Source organism: Elephantulus edwardii, unplaced genomic scaffold (assembly GCF_000299155.1).
Source record: "Elephantulus edwardii isolate Elephantulus edwardi_28Jun2011 unplaced genomic scaffold, EleEdw1.0 scaffold00002, whole genome shotgun sequence".
In the NCBI taxonomy this organism is placed as follows: domain Eukaryota; kingdom Metazoa; phylum Chordata; class Mammalia; order Macroscelidea; family Macroscelididae; genus Elephantulus; species Elephantulus edwardii.
Genome location: NW_006399752.1, coordinates 21,998,657 through 22,022,020, shown reverse-complemented (window position 1 = coordinate 22,022,020; position 23,364 = coordinate 21,998,657). Strand labels below are relative to the sequence as shown.

At 37.7% G+C, this 23,364-nt stretch overlaps 1 pseudogene; it reads right to left on the bottom strand.

The window, feature by feature from the left end:
- LOC102876096 overlaps window positions 1-831 on the bottom strand; it is a 148,754-nt pseudogene extending 147,923 nt beyond the window's left edge.
- Between the last annotated feature and the right edge of the window lie 22,533 nt (window positions 832-23,364).

Genomic DNA, 23,364 nt, shown 5'->3' with positions numbered 1-23,364 from the left:
CAACAGGTTTTGGCAGCACCACCCCAGCAGTGTAAACAGCTTGGAAAATCCCCTCTAGGTGAACCCTCCGAGTTATCTCTCGGATCAAGACTGGAGCAACCGCATAGCTTCTTGTGGACACACAGGAAGTTGATCTCTACCATCTTCTTCTCTGTGTCATAGATATATATGGATGTTTGCTGGGATGGCGCTGATGAAACCAACCAGTTTCCGACTGGAGACCACTCGAACCCCGCAGTGCCACTGGGGAAGCCGTCCAGGCGGCTGGAGAGCCCACAAAAGAAATTCTGGGGAATAATAAAATCGGAACATGTTGTCATCATCTTCTACATAATTCTCATTCAGGAGTGTGTACAGTTCTTTCAGCACCCCGCGGTCCCCCAGGTCCAAGGCGTCCCAGGTGAAACCCTGGGGCAAGGTGTAGGGCTCCTGTCGGATGTTGTCTTTGTCTGGCTCCACAGGGCCATGGGTGTTCACTACCTCTCCCAATTTGGGGACAGGCTGTGTGCCCCAGAACTGGTAGCTTGGTTTGCTAGCCTCTTCCATGGTTTTGGCAGGCCCCTGGCCCACGGAGAATAGTTCAATGGCTTTCTGTATTTCCTGGATCCTCAAAGAATTCATCTTCATAGGCTGATCCTGGGCTGAATCAGTCTTACTGCCTTTTTCTTTCTTCTTTTTCTGCTTCTTTTTCTTCTTTTTGGCTCCAGTGTCATTGGCTGGACTCAAACCACTCCGGTTGTAGCGGTTGTCCTCCTCGTTCTCGCAATCGCTGCAATGTTCATGACTGTTCCCGTTCCCATCCATCATCCGTGGCAGCTGAGGTGCTGGTGGCTTCACTAACTGTACTTTTTTTTAAAACAGACACTTGTACTTTCTCTGACAGTTCACAATGTATCCAGTATTGTTCAACATCATAATACAAATGCATCCATTCTTTTTCATTCTTCCTTATTCATTGTCCAGCTTTTTGCACACATGTGAAACACTTGAAAATATCATGGCTTGAGTCAGGCAGACATTAGTCCTCAAAGTGACATTCTTTGTCTTTTTAACAATTCAATACATAAAAAATTGCTGGCTATTGTCATTGTCTTTTGTAGATATTGTTGTTAGAAGCTGTTGAATTGAGTACAACTCACAGGGACCCAGCAAACAGTCAGCCTAAGCCCTGCACTATTTTGAATTATCCTCATAATTTCTGACACACTACAACCCATTGCTGAAGTCACCGCATCAATCCATCTTATAGAAGGTCTTCCTTTTCATCACGGACCCTCCTAGTTCCCAAGCATGATGTTTCTTTCTGAGGAATAGCCTCACCTATCTATACACCCAAAGTATGAAAGATGAAGCTTTGCCATTTTTGCCTCCAAGGAGAACTCTGGCTCTACTTTACCCAAGATATATCTGTTTGTTCCTTTGGTCATCCGTAGGATATTCAGTACTCTTCTCCAACCTCACACCTCAAAGGAATCATCAATTCTTCTGTCATCCTTATTCATTGTCCAGTTCTCTGATGTGCAGCAGGTGATTGAGAAGACCATAGCCTTAATCAGGCCCACTTTAGTCTTCAAACTAACATCATTGATCTTCAGAATTTTGGAGAAGTCCCTTAGAGTGAACTTGCCCAATGCAATATATCTCCTGATTTCCTGACTGTTGGTATTGAGTACCAAGTGTATTGATATGAACAAGATGAAATCATTGACAGTTTCAAGACTTTCTCTGTCTATCATACTATTAACTGTTGGTCCTGTGGTGAGGAACTTTTCTTGTTATTGTGATGCAATCCATACTGAAGGCTGCAGTCCTTAATCTTCTGCAACAAGCACTTAATATCCTTCTCACTTTCAACAAACAGGGTTGTGTCATCTGTATAATAGTTTGTTGATGAGTCTTCCTCCTATTCTGATGCCACATTCTGCTTTATAGTGTCCAGCTTTGTGAATTATTTGCTCAGCATATAAATTGAATAGGTGTGGAAAAAAGAATACAATGTTAATGCACAACATTATGTAGTTATTATAGCTGGAAACAGGAGTGGCATCCACTTCCGAAATGGCTTGCCTCCGGAAACTCTATGTACGAACAGTGCTCAGGTTGTTTGTTCATAGGGTCGCTATGAGTCGTCTATGACTCAACGGCATTAAACAACAACAACAACAACAGTTATTATAGAGACATAAATCAAAACAGCCATGTGATATCATTCTGCCAGAACAAATAATAACAAAGTTGAGCAACAAATACTGGTGAAGATGTAGAGAAATCTCTCATATGCTGCTGGTAGGAATGTAAAGTGGTACAACAACTATGGAGGACATAGTGGGGTTTCCTTAAAAAGCTGGAAATAGAAATACCATTTGACCCATCTATCTCACTTCTGGGACTATACCCCCCAAAAAGTCAGAGCTCTGACACAGATTTATGCACAACCACATTTATTTCAGCATTATTCACAGTAACAAAAAGATTGAAACAGCTCAGGTGCCCATCATCAACTGAAGGGATAGAGAAAGTATAGTGTGTTCCCACATTGGAATACTACACAGCATTGAAAAATAATCAACTCTTCAAGCACTATACAATGTGGATGAATTTGGAATACATTATGCTGAGTGAAATATCTCAGTCACAGAAGGACAAATACAATACATGCTCACTTGCATAATAACAAAAGAGAGCAAGGGACAGGGGAGCAGGTAAATAATGGATAGATAATGAACTGGAGAGTTATGCTTTATTTTCCTGACCCTCTACCTTTTACCATGATGGCTTTTTCTAGAGACCCTTCCTTCCTGATACCCTTTGATCTCTTGACAGCTGCTAGCATGGACATTACTTTTGTGCCCAAGAAAACTGAAATCCTGTACAATTTCAATAATTTTTTTTCTCCATTTATCATTATGTTGCTTACTTGTCCAATTGTGAGGACTTTTCCCTTCTAGATGCAGAGCCAAAATCTATAATTTCATCAGTAAATGCTTTAACTCTCTTGTCTTTTAGCAAATATGATTGTGTACCTCTATATACAAGGTTGTCAGCGACAATACTATTGCTTCATTCTTCTTTATGTAACCCAGCTTCTGAGATTATTTCTTTAGAATCCCACTGAATAAATATGATAAAATGATATAACAACCTTGATGAACACCCTTCCAAAATTTAAACTATGCAGTTTGGTTCCTCCCTCCCCCCAAAACTGTCTCTTTCTTAGATAGAAAGGTATTGTATACATTTTTTAAAGTTGTATACATTCTTTAAAAAGATAGAACATCTCCCTAGTATTTTCATCTGTATTGTAACTATACATTTAGGGAGTAGGAGACAGAGAAAAATGCTACCTCTGTACAGGATGCATATGAGAATAATTAAACATTCTCCAATTCTCATTTTTCAAAATGTTTTCTATATTTTTTAATCACCCACAGTTGAATGCCTTTGCACAGCCAATTAAACACAGGTAAACATCTTTCCAGTATATTCAGCTTGCAGCCAAGATCCATTAAACATCAGTGATTATATCCTTCATTTCATATCTACTTCTGAATTTAGCTTGAATTTCTTGCAATTCCATGTCAGTGTGTTAATATATTCATTTTGTATTATCTTCTGCAAAATTATACTTACATGCAATATTAATGGTGGTGGCTGTTGTTAATGGCCATCAAGTTGTAGACAACTCATAGCGACCCTCTGAACAAAAGAACTGAATACGTATATAACTTTCATCATTTTTCTAAGTTCTTAGAGTTCCAGAGGCAAGCTATTTCAGAAGTGGATGCCACTCCTACATCCAAGTTTGTTTTAATCTGGGAGCTCCACCAAACACTGTTCACCATAGATAACCATTATCTCATTTAAAATATCAGTGTCACAGTGTTTAGCATCAAAACAACCACGAATTACCTCTGTACAGCAAATGGACAGACCAGTGCTATACCACTTAAAAGAATGTTTGACCAAAAACAATTAAAATCAGGCCTGAGGACCACAGATTAAAATTACCTGCCTTTGCCTTGGTAGTGTAACTTTCTATCCACTAGGCCAACATAAGCTCTCTCTATAACTCACTCATTAACAAATCTATGAACAACAGGTCTAACCCTTGCCCCTACTACACCATTCTCACAATCCGAGGCATACTCAAGCCCATTGTTACAGTCACCGCATCAATCCATCATGTTGAGGATCTTCTTTTCTTCTCTGACCTTCCATTTCTCTCAGCATGATGTTGTTTCCAAAGGACTGGAACCGTACCAATCACCTTTCTTTGGAAAGATATCTGCCTTCCAAATGTCTTGGACAGATGGAAAAGAGTTGCCAAAATTTAACCCATTTATTGAAATATGTCAGTTGGTATCCTATTAATCATTAACTCTTAGAGCCTTGGGTTTGTTGTTCTTATTGTGCTTTTTCTTAATGCTTTCAGTGGAGCTTGGAGTTCTTAATGTGAAACTTCTTATTATGCCCATACAGAGATAAAATTACACACTTACTTTCTTATGGTGGCATATACTGATGGTAATTTTGGTACCTTTTTATTTTTAAGAGATATTTTGTTCATTAATTGTTGCACTTTTTCCAAAATCTCTGTAAATGTTCATTAAAATTAATAATTTTTTTTAAGAAAGTATAGGGAACACATGTAAAGTGAATTTCCATTAATTGTATTTCCCAGTTATAAAGGAGTTTTGTCTTACTTAATGGAAATGGCTTGAATAAACAGTGTAGCAGTTGTATCCATTAAAAAAAAAAGAGACATTTTGTGCTGAACAAATTTATAATTCCATCTCAACTAATTTATTTAGTCAGTGAAGCTGCACTGCAATCCCAAAGGTACATAGTTTGAATCCAACAGCTGCTCTGTTAGAGAAGGATTGGCAATATTCCCATCTTATTAACTGCCTCAGAAAACCTGTAAGTATATAGACCTTATCTTATAGGTCACTAATTTTCAACCACTCAAGAGGTTGGTAGAGGTTAGAATGCTCCAGTGGCCTAGTAGGCAAGGGGTCACACTACCAACCCAAAAGTAGGCAATTTGAATCCACCAGTCGCTCCATGGGAGAAAAATGGGCAATCGCTTCTTGTACAGTTTAAAGTTTCTGAAAACCCACTGGAGGATCGATCAGGTATGAGTCAGTTTTGACTTGATGGTATAAAACAACCACAATTTGGTCATCTCTGGGCAAGTGTTTGGTTACCACTGTGAAAGGGTGGGAGGTGACTACTACTATCTAATAGATAGAGGCAAGAGATGCTGCTAAACCTCCTGAAAAGTACAGCAAAGGGTCCACCAAGCAAAGAATCATCATATTCAAAGTACCAAGAGTGCTGCAGTTGAGAAAGCTGGCTGCAGTCAAAGGAGAATAGGTCCAGATTTATGATTCAGCCAATGGAATGTGTCTCTCCAATTGTCAGTTATGTTTAATTCTATGCATTTTAATTTAGAGCTGAACAACATGAATTCTGTTCCTTGATCTTTCATAGTCTATGGTTGCAAATAGGCCTATGTTAAATGAAAATAATCATTACAGTACATGAAATTTTCATGACGGATAATCTTTATGTTGATGCTTAATGGAATTTTATTCAGCCTTGGAAAGAAAACACCAATTAGTGGGATGGACCAACCTGGTCTGATTAAATAGAATGTTAATTTAGAATTGACCTGAATGTGAACTCTTATGAAAGACAGGAATGTGTTTGTACTAATTTTGGATTTTATTTTCAATTTCTTCTGTTGTAGGAGATATTGAAACAGAGTCAGAAGCTGTCCTCATTGAATTTCCATCTGGCAGGGGGAAAAAAATTAGAAATATTGGAATAAATCCAGCACGATCATGCAATTTTAAAAGCAGAGCTGTGGAATGAACTACTGTTCATAAAGTCTCTCAAACATTCTCAGTTTTACATTAGCTAATTCTCTTAATGTCTTGGTTCCTTATTCTGAAAAATAGTATGCCTACAATAAATTATTCTATAACTTTAGAGACAATATTTTCAGATTTTTTTCTTTTTAAGACTAGGTCCAATTTTTTAAGCGATTTCCAAATCTTCACTCTCCCATTTCCTTCAAGTTAGATGTAGGATGAGAACAATGACACAAACAGCTATGAAGAAATATGCAGGACACAAGATGCCTCAACAACATAAACTCCTATCTTTATGTGCTCAGCAAATACAGAGGCCATCTGGACACTCACTTTCAAAATGAAAAAATGAGCAATAAAGCTAAGCAAGTGCTCTGTCACTGATCTTCTCTTTCTCATGATATTAAACCTCAACTAGACATGGATAAAGGAGCTCTGGTGGTGTACCCACAGGGAGTTGGGTTGTTAATCTAAAGTTGGCATGTCTGGAAGTATGGATACACCACCAACACCACAGGAAAAAAGAGGAGTGATCTCCTCCCACGCAATTTACAGCTTTGGAATTTCAATATTGATGCCAACTCAATAGCAATGAAAAAGAGAAAAAAGTCCTAAGTCTCTGTAAACTTTCATTAAAATTAATAATAAGAAAAAGTCCTTAAATGGTACAAATGTTTATATATTTAACTACTAACCAAAAGGTTGGCACTTTGAATTCAGACAGCCCCACTTCTGAAGAGAATCCTCATGAACTGCTTGTGAATGGTAACATTCCTGCAAACCCTAAGGCTCAGGACTAGTCTGCACAAGGGACCACCATGATTGGAGCTGACTCAAGGACAGCTAACAAACACAGCATGACAACTATGAGACTTCTGTCTCCATTTGAGACCTCTGCCCTGAAGTCTATGCTCACCCCATGACCTAATTCCTTAGCATGTCCACTTTGATTATTATGTTATCTGAAATTTATGAAAGCCAACCTTACCTCCTGATTTCTCTCTCCAACCATGCCCATCTCATATCCTTCCTAGGGCCCCTTCACCCACTGCAGAAGAGTCTTTTCAGACTCAGCACTCCCGGAGGACACAGTAGAACTTGGTCAATAAGGTTTTTGAGACTGTAATTGCAACAACTTCATCTTTGTCTCACAGAATGCTCGTTAGTCTCTAAATCAATATTTAATGCATTGTGCCACCAGATGCCTTCTCCTCACAGTGGGATACTACAATCTCATACTTCCAGTTGGTCAGTACAAAATTCTTCACTTGTACCTTCAAAACATATTCAGAAACCAACTGGTATTGTAACTACCTCAGATAATCCTCTCTTTGGAAGTGACTGCAAACATCCCTTACTCAGTTGTCAGTTCTAAAAAATATGGCAAGTCCTATTTGTCCTCATACCCTACACTGGCATCTCATTTAACTTAGTCAATAAAATGGCCTCTGGTGATCTATTATGACAGGATTTTGCAAACTGATTTCTGTAAAGGGTCAGAATATAAATATTTGGGGCTTTGTGGGCCATACAGTTTTTATAGTCCAGTTGCTTAACTGAAATCAGAATGTTGTTGTTAGGTACTGTTGAGTTTGTTCTGACCCACAGCAATCCTATGTCCAATAGAAAATCACTTCTTGGTCAAGAGCCATCCTTCCAACATCTGCTGTGATTAGGCTCATTTTAAAATTATTAATTGTTATTAGCAGTGAAGAATTTCTTGTATTTTGTTTTGCAACACTATAATTTTCCAAACAATTCTTAATATCTAATATCTCATTTCTTTCTAATATATGAGGAAGTTTTATGAAAAAATTACAGAAAAGCTGTTATTATCCATATTTGTTAATTCAAAATGCAGGATAGTTAGATTAAAGGACTCCTGGAGGACCTAAAAAAATAATGAGTCCTTCTCAGAGTCAGCCCTCAAAATCAGGCCTTAGGTTGTTACGACTGAGCAATCATTCCGCCAGGCCGTATTTTTCTCTTATGGTACATACAATTCACAGTAGTGGAGGTTTTACGTTTCACAGTAAAAGAGGGATATAATTGGGGGGAGGGGAATGAAAAGAACCCTGTCCCCTGAAATACTTGGCAAATTTGTGGGAGAGAGGAAAAGCAGTTAAACTCACTCATCCCTGAAAATAATAACTCTCTAGGCTTTAATAAGGGAATTATTGGGTGTTAAATGACAATTTTCTAGTAAGAATGAAGAATTAAGGCAATATTTACTGGGAAGGTAGTAAAAACTTTCAGAAATAATCAAACCTTTAAATTTCTATGACCTCTATTTCTCTAGGGACCCTTCCATTGGGTTTTGGCAAGGGCACTCAGTCTTAAAAACTCTTCTGCGTGTTCTTCCAGCTTCTTTCTTAATCAGGGGCTTGGGGAACCAGTGTCTGATTTCTCAGTGGCAAAGAGTCAGGCAGGGAGATTTCTGAGCAGCATGTCTAAGTTCAGCCATATCCTAAGGGAGAAATAGAAATGTGAAGCAATGCTTCTAAAGCATAACATTCTGACTTATGGCATTTAGTGTGATATACCTTTGTTTCTTTTGCAGATAACATCAATGTAAATGCAATACAAACACTACTTTCAAACTAATAGCTTCAGTGTGTAGCTTCTGAACACTTGAAGTACTTTACATATAGAAGAACATTTCAACAGCTTCTAGTTTCTACTTTTGGGATCTTCCTTCTATCCATTATCTGTTATAACGTTTCACAAACATCTTTGTAATTAACAATCCACCAGTCTAAAGCTTTTCATACTGTCTTAGAAAACAAACTTGAGTTTAGAAAAGGCTCACTGAGCACTGGAATGAGAAGCAATCTGGAGCTGCCTCTGGACTCAGCAGAGACTTAGATAGAGGAGTGGAAGGGGGAAACAGGCAGGAGAGCATGTGTTTATCATGCAGAAATCCCATCTTACATATTCAACCTTCTGTTTCAGGTTAGCTTCCTGCTTCTAAAACCCTCCGTGGTGTTGAGTTAGCACCCTTTTCTAAAGGGCTGCTAATTCTGCTCTTTTCTTGAACTCCTCAAATCCAAGACTAAACCGAGTTCTGTACTCCCTTCCTAATTGCTTCACAGTCATGCCTAACATCAAACTGTGACACACATTTTGGTTTACTGTTATTCATTGTGGTATTTTTTTTCTTCGTTACTTCGTCCTACTTAAAATTTCATATATGGCAAACTGATCTCTTTTTTAACTGCATGGCAAGGCTAAGAATTTTCATTTCTTTAAATCTTCAATATGTGCATTCCACATAAAACCAAAAACCAAAGCCATTCCCATAAATTTTGTGAGCGTGCCTCCTCCTTTGGGTTTTATTGGCTGTAATCTTTACAAAAACAGATCACCAGATATTTCCTCTGTAGGAAAACTACTTGTAAATCACTAACCTTCAGATTCGTTGTTGAACATAACCATTTATATCACCTAGAAACTAATTCTTATATCTAATGATTTTTTTTTCTTTAAAAGTACCCACATCCTTATAGCCTCTGAGTTCTTTGAATTGGTAGTTACTGTGAAATAAAATCTCAGCTTTTTATCATGACATAAAATGTTCTTTCTGATCCTACTTCCAACTTTATTTTGCAGCATTATCAATGTTGCTTCATTTCTTTATACTCACCTTCTAGATTTTATACATGTATTGTTGACAAGGCACATTGAAAATCTTAGTCATGCTCTAAATTTTAAGAGAAGATTCACGAATTTCTACCTGGATGCTGTTAGGGATTACCTGTCTGAGCATCAATCTATGAGCTCTTCGGTAGCAATCTTAAGTCCTTACAAGGAACCTCAAATTTCTTCATGCTGAAAGAGAACTACTTCGTTAATTACTGCAATGTATTTTCATACCTAAACAGATAAACAGATTTTGATCTATTTAAAAAAAAATCAGTGGGGATCAGAAAAAAATTGAAAAAAAAACCAGCCTACCCTCTACACTACTCACAGTCATTCTCTCACTCTCATATGCACATGCTCCTTTTTTTTAAATTTTTATTTTATATTGGCTTTTTTACAAAGTTTGTATACATTATGTTTCACACTATCCTTCATTCACATTGTGTTTCCTACAATCAATTCCATTCGTTATGTTTTATAGTATTAATCACCATTGAACTATGCCTACCATTATCTCTTCCCATGTCCCCACCGGATCTTTCCCATTTCCTTTACTCACTCTTTTTTCTACCTATCAAATTATGTGATCCTATGATTACCCCCTGCCTATCCTCACCCCTCTGCTCCTACCCTATTCACCGTGAATTCTCATACACATTTTACTAGGTATCTATTTCTACAATAATGGTCATATATAGTATTTGTTCTTACAAGACTGAGTTAGTTCACTTAACATTATGTTCTTCAGCTCCTCCTAACCTAGGTAATGATCTTCCAAATCATTGCTCCTTAGTGACACATTGTATTTCACCATGTGAATGTACTACAACTTCTCAATCCATTAGATTGTGTTTGGATATTTGGGCTGTTTTCATGTCTTGTGATGGTGAATAACATTACTATGAACATTGGTGTACAAATCTCTTTTTGAGTCCCATTTCTAATTTTCTCAGGGTATAATCCTAACAGTGGAATAGCTGAGTCATATGGAATGTCTATGTTCAGCTTTTTGAGGATATGCCAAACTGCCTTCCAGTGTGGCTGTACCATTTTAACATAATACCTTTTATAATAACAGTGCTTTCTTACTTGAGACCTAGTAAGTTTGTTTCATTTTGTTATAGTATCAACAATCTGCTTTATGCAGATGACACAACCCTGCTTGCAGAAATTGAGGAGGACCTGAAGTGCTTGCTGCAGAGGGTCAAGAACTGCATTGAGACTCAATGTCAAGAAGACACACACCACTGGACCAATTGGCAGCATCAGGATGGATGGTGAAGAGATTGAGATTGTACACAGCTTTAGTTTGCTTGGCTCCACAGTCAACAGTCTTCGCACCACCAGCCAGGAAATTAAAAGGCGCATTGCCATGGGAAAGTCTGCTGTTAGGGACCTCTCCAAAGTACTGAAGAGCAATGGTGTCTCTCTGGAGACTAAGGTGCATCTGACACAGGCCATGGTCTTTACTATCACTTGTTATGCATCAGAGAGTTGGACAGTGACTAAGGAGGATAGGCGGAGAATTGATGCCTTTGAGCTGTGGTGCTGGAGAAGAGTATTGAGGTCACCATGGAGTGCTAGGAAAACAGACAGATTCATCATGGAAAAGGTTAAACCGGGTGGCTCCTTGGAGGCAAGGATTCTGAGGCTCCGTCTAACATACTTTGGACATAGAGGGGAAGGCCCTCTATGAGGTGGATTGATTCAGTGACTGGGGTAATTGGAATGGGTGTGTCGGAGGCAGTGCAATTGGCACAGGATAGAGCAGGGGTTAGGGCTGTTGTACATAGGGTCGCTATGAGTCGCAAGCGACTCAACGGCACATTAACAACAACACCACAACAACATTCTTTAAATTTGTAAATCTCATAGTCTATATTGCAGTTTTCTCCCAACTCTCTGTACACAATCCTTCCCCCCCTTACGATTCAAACCAATGACAGTCTATGAATTCTACATGATCCATATTCCAACCCCACCTAAAATGAGATTGTTAAGTGCTGTGTCTTCTGGAACTTGTATAGCTCTATCAAATTCTAATAATAGTACATATTGGTGTATGTTTTCTCTCCTAGTAGGTGGAGGAATTTTTGACATTCATGTCCTTATATCATCTATTTTTAATTTTTTTTCTTTTCTACTGGTTTACTTAACAAAGTTTTTATGCATTGTTTTTCACATTGGATCTTTCTCATTTCCTTTACCTACCCCTCCTGCTACCTCTCAAATTTGCCACCCTATGAGTAGACCCCTGACCGTCCTCACCCCTCTGCTCCAATCCCCCTATCAGATCCTCACACACCATTTACCAGTTATCTTTCTATTTCTACAATATTGGTCTTATACAATATTCGTCCTTATGGAACTGAATTAATTCACTTAGTATAATGCTCTTTGGTCCCTCCCAAGTCACATAGTTATTTTCAAAATCGTTGCTCCTACATGCTGCATAGTGTTCCATCAAGTAAATGTATCATAAATCAGAACCGAGGAACAAAAGGAAATTTGCACACCAATGTCTATGGCAGCCTTATTCATCATCACAAGAACATGGCAACAGCAAAAATGCCCAACCATAATTGAATGGGTTGAGAAATTATGGTACCCTCTATAATTTATGGTAGAAAGTATCTAATAAATGTGAAATTTTATGAAGGTATTGAACAATTAAAAAAAAATAAATGCAGGCCATTTAAAATTTATCTGTGTGGATTAGGTATTCATACATTTTAAAAAAAGACTTTAAACAACAGCATACAAGTTAAGATTTATAAGAAGACAGAAACTACATAAGTAACTTAAATAAGTTAAAACATTATAAAGAATTGTTAAGTTTAAAATGTAGTTAGATACCAAAAGAGTTGAAGAGAATTCTAAGCAGCTCAGAAACCACAAGTGCAAAAATACCTTTAGTTCTTGAGCCACAAATGGAGATTTGCACACCAATGTTCACAGCAGCATTATTCAACCACCACAAGAACATGGAAACAGCCCTAATGTCCATCCACAAATGAATGAATTGAGAAATTATGGTACATTCACACAATGGAATACTATGCATCACAAAAGAACAATGATTTTGTAAATTATTACCTAATTTGGGAGGGACTGGGGATCATTTTGCTGAGTGAACTAACTTAGTGCCACAAGGACAAATATTGTATAAAACTGTTATTGTAGAATGAGTATAAAGATCCAAGAGGGTTGAGATAGAGTGGAAGCAAAGGGATGTGGATGTGCAGGGGGAGGGGAGATTAATCATGGGGTTATACAATTTGATGGGTGGGGGAAGTGAGGAAAATTGAAAAAAATTTATTCTGGAAAAGATGAATTTGAATTTTGTAAATAAACTAGTAGCAAATTTTAAAAAAGTGATAGCAGTAACCTAAAAACACATAAAACAAAGTAAGACAAAAACCAACCTCTAGTCCTAGGGAGTTTCTCTACTACCTTCTCTTGATGGTGCCTAGCATTGTACCAGCTGGCAAAGGAGAAATGCTTATAGGGTGCAGTTTCATTTTCACAAAACAGCACAAGTGATGGATGTGAAGCTGAAAGACAGTAAATTAGTAATTAATTCAAACTTCAAAGCAAATCAAATAAATGAAAACTAGTATACTGGTCAAAAGGTAACATACTACATTCTTAAAAGAAAATGATAAATGTCTTTTAAAAATATTTTCATAGGCTGACAAGATTTTGACATAGTAAAATTAAAAATCTCTATTGCTTGTGTTGTTGTTGTTGTTGATTATTGTCGAATTGATCATGACTCATAGCAACTCTATGAACAAAAGACCTAAAGCCTTGATGATCCACAAATGGTATTGGAATGAAATTTATGTCAATTAAATTTTATTTAATAAAAAAAAAAAAAGACCTAAAGCCTTTCAATAACTGTCCTCATTTCTCAAAGCTAATAGAGTTGCCAGAGACATGTTTAGGAAGTGGATACCACTCCTGCTTATGTTAGGTTGATCATATGTTTTCAAATTCTAGAAGCTAGATATATTTCTATTTTTAGGAATTTCTATTGTCAAATAAACTTAGACATTTATTTAGCCTGAAATAATGAGCTTGGATTAGTGGAAATAGTATAAGGCTGCATAGGACTATCTTTAACCACAGACAGCAATAAGTAATATATCTCATAGAATGAAGTAACTTATTTCCTGTACTTTACTAAGAGAAGGGAGAAGGCTAAAAAACAGCAATAGGACATAGAAACACATCAATCTTTTTAATTTTGGCGGCCAAACAGTGGTCATTTAATGTAATAGCACAAAATATTAAAATAAATTTGTATCAGTAGAAGGCATGTTGTTGTTGTTAGGTGCTGTCAAATCAAATACAACTCATAAAACCCCTACAAACAAAAGATCTGAGCCCTGTTCTATCCTGTGCCATCCTCACACTTCCTTACACACAAGAGGTCATTGCAGCAATCAGCATGTCAATTCACCTGGTTGAGGGTCTTCCTCTCTTTCACCAACCTTGCACCATAGATTGGTTTTATTGGTCGAGAACATTCAAAACATGTAGAATCTCTGAAACTAGGATAGTTTAAATATTTCTTTTCAGTACCTGTTGTGCTTTCTTTCCCTGAGTCATTCCATTACCAAGAGATACTGAGAGTTTAGCTCTCAGAATGCTATTTTCTGTATGAGTAATATCAACTCAAAACTCTACTTATTACTCTCATTACTCTCAAATTGGATCAACACATAGTTGTCCCTCCATTTGGGTTTTCAAGGCTGTAAGTGGTACAGAAAAAGGTTGTCCATCTTTCTCCCAAGGAGACTGTTGGATTTGAACTGCCAAAGAGTTATGAACTTTAGGTTAGCAGCACAACTCCCTATGAACTAGGCCACCACAGCTTTTTTGTGTAATACAATAGCATGAATCCACTTTTTTCTAGAGGTCAAAAATGTGAATGATGTTCTAAATCTGTGGAAGTGAAAAATTGGGAAAATTCTTTTAATGCAACTCACTTTAAGTATCAGAGTCTCTTAAATACCAGAGTCTCTTAAATATATTCTAAGACTGTGTTTGTTTCCACCTGGCATGAAAGAGTTGGAGAATTGACAGGCTATGGGTGGATATTAAAGTACTAGTATAATGGACATAGACTTGAGGTTGTGTTTTTCCATACAAGCTTCTGTAGCAAGGGTCTTGACTGACTGTGACAAGGCTTGATCTAGTTACATTTCTCATCAGTTTAAAATCAACAGCATACATCCTGAATGTATTCCTTCTTATCTCCTCAACATCTGAAGAGTTCTTCCTTTGATTTCCCTTGGATGACCTCCAGACACAGGCCACTGTTTTTGACTAAAGAATCAAGCAGAACTCGTTGAAAATGCTTATTTTTTTCTGGCAGATGGGCACCCATGATGCATTGCTTCCTCCCAGAGAGCTAACAAAGTACATATGCCATAGGACTTGTCTTGAAAGGACAGGTCATCAAAAGAAAGTTATTCTTTCCCTTTGGTGAGCATCTGGGAGTAATAGTCCCATGTGCCAAATCTGTTACCTCCTGTCTCACCCACACCAAGACACCTGGCTTCCAGATACACACACCAACTTGTCAGATGCTCTCAAACCATCAGTAGCACAGAGCGTCTTTGGACTGGGGTGGCCCAACGGTGGAATTCTTACCAAGAAATGATCATATTCTATCTGTTCTCACTGAACAATGATTATCAGAGAAAGTTGGGCAGTCAATGCTTGTTATTTTTCTGTCTGATAAACATTCATATGACCCTTATTATTAGGTGAGCCACTTCGTTGAGCCTCTTTTGCAAGAGTGAACTCAGATCATGTTTCTGAACTATTCACCAATACTCATGAGCACTTGGACATGTTTTTCTCAAGGTCGATATAAGCAGACCCCTGCGTATGAATAATCTTTCTGAATACAATTCAGTACATGACCTATGGATTATTGTTTATATGCTTAGATGATGTGCTAGAGGTTTCTTAATGAGGTTCAGGTACTTCAGCTATTTGCAAAGAAAGCATTGTGATTTAAATTCAAGCCAGACTGAACTCATGAACACATGTTTCTTTGATGAATTATTATTTATGTGAACTGACAAAGGAGTGTGATTTTCCCATCACTCAGTGAATCTGCCCTGTTCACAGTTGGCAGTAAATGTTTATTCTCTTGAGTAAGGATGGTCTAAGTATGCTTGCAACCTGCCGCTTGTTATGATTTTTGGGTGCAATAATGGTAACTTTTTAAAAATTTTGGTTCAAACATTAAACAGCTCAAAACTAAAGAAGTCATCTTTTTTCAATTTTACTACAATTTATTGGGGCTTTAGCCTCAAATACTTAATAATTTTGGATTGTTTTATCTAAACAGTGATTCAAGATTCAACACACTAGAGGAAATTAAAGGAGAAAAGAAAATAGACTAGTCCTACCATTGATAAAAACAAGGTGTGATAAAACTTCTTTCATTGAACATAGCTGCATTGGTTGCCTGGTAAACAAGTGGATATGTCAAATAATTGTTTTTCTTTTATTAGTACCAATAAGTCTTTATTTATTCATTGTCTTTTTTCCCAGGGTGGGGGGGGGAAAGAAGGGAGGCAAAAGGATCAGCCTGTGTTATAAAATGATAGCAGATAAAGGAAGTACCCAACACGACAAAATCAACCATTAAGTAAATCACCCCAGTGATGGGTCGCCAAAGCCCAATGGGGCTCGGCTTCCTGTGGTTCAGGAGGAAGATGAAGGGATCATGGAAAGAACAGACAGATACATGCTTTTCTAGGTTCAAAATTTCATAGAAAGCTTTGTTTTTTAGCAGTAAACATGGAGTTGCATTCATCTGTCTTCTGTCAAAACAATTGAGTGGTCACTTTGACATAAATTTCTTGCTTTTGTCATTGTTGATTGCCTTTGAGTGGAACACAACTCATAGCAATCCTATGAACAAAAGGCCAGAAGCCCTTCTACAACTGTCGACATTTATCAAAGTTTATAGAGTTTCCGGAGGCATGTTGTTTAGGAAGTGGATGTCACTTACACCTGCAGAACTTGGAAATAATTGCTTTTAAGTGATAAAGCATCACTATATTCTGATGAATTAGAAGTTTGGTGCCTGCATCTTTTTTTCTCTTTGGAGCCCATTTGATCATATCTAAGCATTTCTTAAAAGAAGAGCTTTATAGTTTGCTGATTATAATAAAATTTGCCACTTGAATTGAAAAAAAATTAGACTAAGATTTCTCACTCTTGACACGACTGACATTTTGTATCAGATCCTTCTCTTAGGTAAGAGACTTTCTTGGACATCATAAGGATATTTAGTAGCATCCTTGACCTCTGCAGCAACCCTTTCCCTAAGTTGTCCTGTAGGAAGAAAGGGATAACTCTAAAATCACTGAGTGAGTAAAATCAACATTTCACAGCAAATCATAAGAAACCTCTGTGCTTCTGAGATGATTATTAGAAATATGTCCTATCATCTAGGACATACGTGTAGGTGTGTGAAGGTAATATGGGAATGGTTCTGTTCCAAAGAGAGCATGCCAACTGCCACACAAGCACAGCACAACCATTGCTATCTTACTGAGTAAATAGTTAAAAACATTACTCTGAAATCTGTAAAAATTAGTCAATATGTCATTATTGCATTACTTCTAAGAACGCAGTCTAAGATATAAAAATGTATTACAACAGATAAAATTTATCTTTGATTGGCTTGTGACTATTAATGTAATAGGAAGTTCTGGTGGCTTAGTGGTAAGGAGTTGTGCTGTCAACTCAAAGGCAGGAGATTCAAATCCACCAGTTGCTCTGAGGGAGATAGGACAATCAATGCCTTCCTGTTTGATTTACAGCCTCTGAAAACCTCTGGAGAGTCACCTATGAGTCAGTTCCAACTGGACAATCCCTAACAAACAACATTACTGAAATAAAAATAGTTAAATGATGTTAAATGTTTGACTACATGTCAAAATATACTTCCTTCTTTGTATTTGATTCTTTATCTCCCCGGGCCTGGTGGCAAGATAACTGGGGCAATGGGTTCAGGTATGTCAGAGTCATTGAAACTGGCTCGGAATAGAGCAGGTTCAGAGCTGTTCCACATAGGGTTGCTTTGAGTCACAGGCCACTCAATGGCACACAACAACAACAACAATGGCAAGAAGCTGCACTGCGATCCTGAAAGCGTTTGAGGCTACCAGCTGCTCAGCAGGAGAAGGATAGGCAAGTTCCTTCTGTACCATTAACTGCCTCTGAACCCTCTAGAGGGTCAGCTATGGGTCGGTTCTGACTCTATAGTACACAACAACAATAACAATGACATTTTAGGAGAAATAAAGCTATTAACTGTTCAAGAACCAATTTGGCAATTAACTATGCATTCTTCTCATGTACTAAATTGAAACTTAGTTTATAAATTTAGAACCTTTTCTTTTTTGAGAAGCATTTGTTATTGATTAAAATATGTTCCCTCAAAATATGTCTTTTGATGGTAATCTGTGCATGTTGCCAGGAAATGCTATTCCTTGAAGACATGGTGCTGGGAAGGGTTTATGGTCAGCGAGAGAAAGGAAGACCTTCAACCAGGTAGATTGATAGAGTAACTACTGCAATGGACTCTAGTGTGTCAGGAAGTATGAGGATGGCACAAGATAGAACAGGGTTCAGTTCTTTTCTTCTGTTCATAGGGCCATATGAGTAGTGCTTGACTTGATAGCATCTAACAACAACAACAACAACAACAACAACAACTAACATTTCTACACTGCTGCCTTTTTCTTTCTTCTTGTCTACTCTGTCTAGTATCATGGGTTGGATTTCCTTGGAAAACTGACCTTGAGACAAAGATTTCAAGTGGTTTTTTGGGAAGGTATTCTCAGAATGACTCAGTAGGGGAATATTTGAGGTAGAAGGATTGTGGACAGTGATGAAGAGGAAACCAATGAAGAGTGTGTTGCCAGGCAGGGTACTGCAAGGGTTATTGGGGCTCAGTCTTCCTAGAGAACTCTACTATATGACATTATAGATGCAACAAAATTGCTCAGATCAGTTCTGAGGAGAGCCTAGAATTTCATTGCACTCATCAGTAGCAACAACAAAACAAAATAGCAAACTCCTTGACTTCAAAGTGATTTTTACTTGGAAATATATAGCCTGCCACCAGTAGTGGCTAAACCTGAAACCAATTGCACCATGCTGTACAAACTTACAGATTCTGATTTCGCTTATTGCTGTTATAAACAGTAAAATTTTCCTGGAAATTGTGTGAGCCTAGGAAGTGGGCAGCCTGCTAAATCTATCTCAGCTCCTCTTAAACTTATTTTCTCTTTGGCTCCGTTTTCTGCCCACTCATAAGTTTTTTACACTTGCTTTCTCAATGGGGTCACTATAACCCCGCCAGGAAGTAAAGATTGATTTGGAGAAAGGAGAATATTTTGTTTATACTCTTCCCATTACATGACACTTTGCTTACTTTATATTCCCTCTTCCATTTCTCTTAAATTTTCATAATCTATCAAGACAGTTTCCATTTATAATTATTTTCTCAAGATGCACTGAGCTCTTACTCCATTTTCTTTTGAATGTCTGCCCACCTTCTGACACTAACTTTCATATTAGCTGTCATTAAAGAAACACTGATTTTTAATATCCACTAATACTACCATATGTCTGTCACACTGTGATAGTCTGCAGGTTGGTGTGATGTCATTTTTAAAATCAAGAGGAAAAAAGACCAAAGTGGATATCACAAAAAGTTCTACAACATGCTCTAGAAGATGAAGAAAAGGTGAAGAAATGATGAAATAAGAGAGCTGTGCAAATGACTTCAAAGGGTAATTCAAGAAGACAAAGCAAAGTATCATAATTAAATATGCAGAGATCAGGGAAAAAAGAAAAGACGTTTCAGAATTTCTCAAGTTGAAAGAATGCGCAAACAATTCAACCCTCAATTTCAATACTGAAGGATTCTATGACAAAATTTTGAATGACACAGAAAGGATCAAAGATAATGCAAGGAATATGTATGTAGTCACTATATCAAAAGAATAGCTCAGCACTCAATTTCAAAAAGTATTAGAGGGACATCATGTTCGGGAGAGTGAAGGGACAGGGCAGGAGAGGAAGACCCTCGATGAGATGGATCAATTTTATGACTGGAGTGGTGGGAATGATTGAGACGGTGAGGTTGTCACAGGATAGAATGGGGTTTAAGGGCTCTTGTACATAGGGTCGCTATGAGTCACAAGTGACTTGATGGCACATAACAACAACAACAACAACAACATTATATGATAAAGAACCTATGTTGCTGAAGGAATAAGTCCAAGTTGCAGTGAAAGTACTGACAAAAACCAAGGCTCCAGAAATTGACAGAATACAAACTGAGATGCTTTAAAAGAAGCAGTATTGGACATAGCCACTTAGCCAAGAAGTTTGGAAGGCTGCTACCTGGCTAACCAACTGGAAGAGATCCATTTTATGGCCTGTTCCAAAAAAGGTGCTTCAACCATGTGCAGACTATATAGAACAGTATCATTAATGTCACAAACAAGTAAAATCTTGCTAAAAATAGAGCATAACTGTGAACTGTCAGAAATTGAAGCTGGAATCAGAAGTTATAAAATGAGGGGTATCATTGCCAATGTTAGACAGATTTTGGCTGAAAGCAGAGTATCATAAAGACATTTATCTGTATTTTACTGACTATGTGAAAGTGTAATACTGTGTGGATTATGATAAATTATGGAAAACACAGTGAATGGGAATTCCAGAACACTTAACTTCTGCTCAGGAGGAACCTCTGCATAGACCAAGAAGCAACCATCATCAGAACAAGGGGATACTGCAGGTTTAAAATCAGGAAAAGTCTATGTCAGGCTGGGATAGTTTCACTATATCTTTCCAATCTTTATGCTGAAGATGAGCATAATTTAAGAAACTGGACTACGTGATGAAGAATGTGGCACAGATACTGGAGAAAGACTCATTTGCCAATGAGACAGTCTACCTTGCAGAAAACAAAGATGTTCTTATTGCGGGAGCTTAAAGACTACAATCTTCAGTTTGGGTGACATCTCAGTATAAAGAAAGCAAAAATTCTTTAAAATGGACAATTTAACCCATTATGATGAACAGAAATAATTCAAATTGTAAAAGATTTTATTTTGCTTGAATTTATAATGGAATTCCCATGAAAATAGCAGTCAAAATTTAATGAGAAGTGTTATTTTAATTTTTCATTATGGTTGATGGGGATTTCTGCTTTCTTGACATTATGGGAGTATTTTCTTAGAATAAATTAGGTTATTGTAACTATAAAATTACCCAGGGTATGGCAATGTTTTGTGAAGCACCTATATATGTGTGTTCCCTTCTTGGGCCTCAGGACTAACAGCAGTTTTCCCCCCAAATTACCTTAATGACAAAGGAGGAAGCCTGTTGTTCCCTTCTAGAAGTGGCTTCTCACCTCCCTTCAGGTGCTAGGTCTTAAATGTTGCTTGAGCTTAAGGGGTCCCACTTGGTCAGACTAGACAGCATTTTTCCCCCTAAAAAACCACTTGTTATGCATCAGAGAGTTGGACAATGACTAGGGAGGATAGAAGGAGAATTGATGCCTTTGAGCTGTGGTGCTGGAGAAGAGTATTGAATGTAGCATGGACAGCCAAGAAAACAGATTCATCCTAGAGAGGGTTAAACCAGGCTACTCCTTGGAGGCAAGGATTCTGGGGCTTCACCTGACATACTTTGGACATGTTGTGAGGAGAGACCTGTCCTTAGAGAGGGACATTATGCTTGGGAGAGTGGAGGGACAGTGCAGGAGGGGAAGACCCTCTATGAGGTGGATTGATTCAGTGACTGGGGTAATCTGGATGGGTGTGTCAGAGGCAGTGTGATTGGCACAGGATAGAGCAGGGTTTAGGGCTGTTGTACATAGGGTCGCTATGAGTTGCAAACGACTCGACGGCACGTAACTACAGCAACAACAAAATACCTTATTGACAAAAGAGAAAGCCTTTGTTCCCTTTTGGAAGTGGCATCTCGCCTCTCAAAGATGCTCAGGTCCTTCTTGTAGAGGGTCCCATGTGGTCAAGCTAGAGAGCAATGTTTGTTCAAACTACCTTAATGACAGAGGAGGAAGCCCGTTTTTACCTTATGGAAGTGGCAGCAGCTTTATTCACAATTGCAAGACCATGGAAACAGCCCAGATGTTCAACCACAAATGGCTTGAAAAATGATGGTTTGCTCATACAATGAAATATTACACAGCACTCAGGAGCATGATTTTTGTAAATTACTGCCTAATTTGGGAAGGACTGGAGAGCATTATGCTGAGTGAACTCAGTCCCAAAAGGACAAACATTGTATAAAACCATTATTGTAGAATGAGTGTAGGGGACCAAGGGGTTGGGGGAGGGCAGAGGCAGAGGGATGAGGATGTACAGGGGGAGGGGAGAATAATTATGGGGTTTTACAATTTCATGGGAGGGGTGAGGAAATTGGAAGAATCTGTTCTGGAAAGCAATGCATTCAAATTTGTAAATAAACTATAATAATAATAGCAAATCTGAAAAAATTAATGAGATATATTAAGTTGAGTAGGTTTGTTGTAAAGAACTTCTTTAAAAGGCTAAAGAGCAAGAGTATCACTTCTAAGACTAAAGCCTGCCTGATCTAATTGTGGATTTTCAAGTATCTCATATGAATGTGAAAACTGATCAGTGTATTATGAAGAATTTATTCCTTTTAATTGTGCTGTTGGTGAAGAATTGTGAATGTACCATGGGCTGTCAAAACAACAAGCAAATCTTTCTTGGATGAAGGATAGTTAGAATACTCTTTAAGAATGAGAGTAGTGAGATTTCATTTCACATAATTTGGATTTTTTTTATTAGGGGCCAATCCTTGCTTAAAGACATCATTTTTAGTAAATCAAAAAGTCAGCAAAATAGAAAAATTCAGCAAGATATGTTAACACAATGTGACTGCAACAATGGGCTCCGACACAGCTGGACTATGACTATGGGGAAATCACGGGACTGCGCAGGGCTTCATTCTGTTGTTCAGAGGCTCTGTCTTGAGTCTCAACTAACTTGAAGATGCCTAACAAGAAGAAATAAATTGAATGTAGTTTGAGAAGAAGTGTTTGTTTTTTATAACTCTCGATTCAAAATAGTATGGCACAGTAGACATAATGATTAGTTTTTATCAAGTGAACAAATAAATATTTTACCTTTTGACATTTGATAGTTGGGGTTGGAGAAAAATAAGTCATGGCTCATTTTATGGATCAATTTGGGTTTTGCTGAAGTTTTTTTATGTTTTTTCGTATGTTATAATGATCTCACATTCTGTATTAGTCTGGGCAAATATAACTGATCTCTTCTTGGGCATTTCCTCTTACATTTGTAGGCCATATTTAACTGAGGTGTTAGTAATTCCATTATGTATTTAAAGCAAGATAAAAATAGTCCCTGCACAGGGAGTAACACAGAAGGTTTGGATCTTTACTTATCTTTTCCATCTCAGTTATGCAGGTATTTTTGAATTTCTTTTTCCCCTCCCCAGTGCTAGGGTGACTTGTGTTATATCGGGAAAGAAGGATGCTTTAGCAAATGCAAATAGACTCCTAAACACATGGATGATGTTGGTATGAAAATGATTCTTTTCATTCCTTTGTTCAGTGATGTTTTCCTGAAGAGTTTCAATAAAGGGGCTTGGATCTGAGAGAGGCTTTTCAGCAGCAGAAAAACATCAAATAGATCTTGTATTCTGAATCTATGATAGTGTAGCTAGCCCAGAATTCATTGGAAAGAAATTGCTTATCTTTCTCCTATTTAATCGT